The following is a 450-nucleotide window of genomic DNA, read 5'->3' as shown; positions in this document are numbered from 1 at the left end:
AAACAGAACGAGGAAGAAAAAGGAGGCAAAAAACAAAGCAGAAAAAGAAGAAAGAGACGAGACACGAAGAAAGACGGAGAGGGAACAGTAGTAAGGAAATGAGAAAATGAGAAGAATTGACGATGAGGAAGAAGGAAAAAACCCGATAAGAAGGAGAAGGTTGAAAGAGAAAATGAAAAGGGTAAAAAGCGAAAGGAGAAGGAAAGGACAAGAAAAGAAAAGAGAGAAAGAAGGAAGGGGGGAGGAGGGGGCTAAGAGAAAGAGTAGGAGGGAAAGGGAAGAAAAATTATAAAAAAAACATAGAGAAGAAGGAGGAGTAGGAAGAAGGAGAATGAAGGGAAAACAAGAGGAGACGGAAGAAGAGAGAAGTAGATGATAAAAACGGAAGAAGAAGGGATGGGAAAGAAGAGGAAATAGAGGAGAAAAGGGAGAGAAATAGAGATGGAATTA

Source organism: Penaeus monodon, chromosome 32, assembly GCF_015228065.2.
Source record: "Penaeus monodon isolate SGIC_2016 chromosome 32, NSTDA_Pmon_1, whole genome shotgun sequence".
Classification (NCBI taxonomy): Eukaryota; Metazoa; Arthropoda; class Malacostraca; order Decapoda; family Penaeidae; genus Penaeus; species Penaeus monodon.
Note: the sequence above shows the minus strand (reverse complement) of the source record.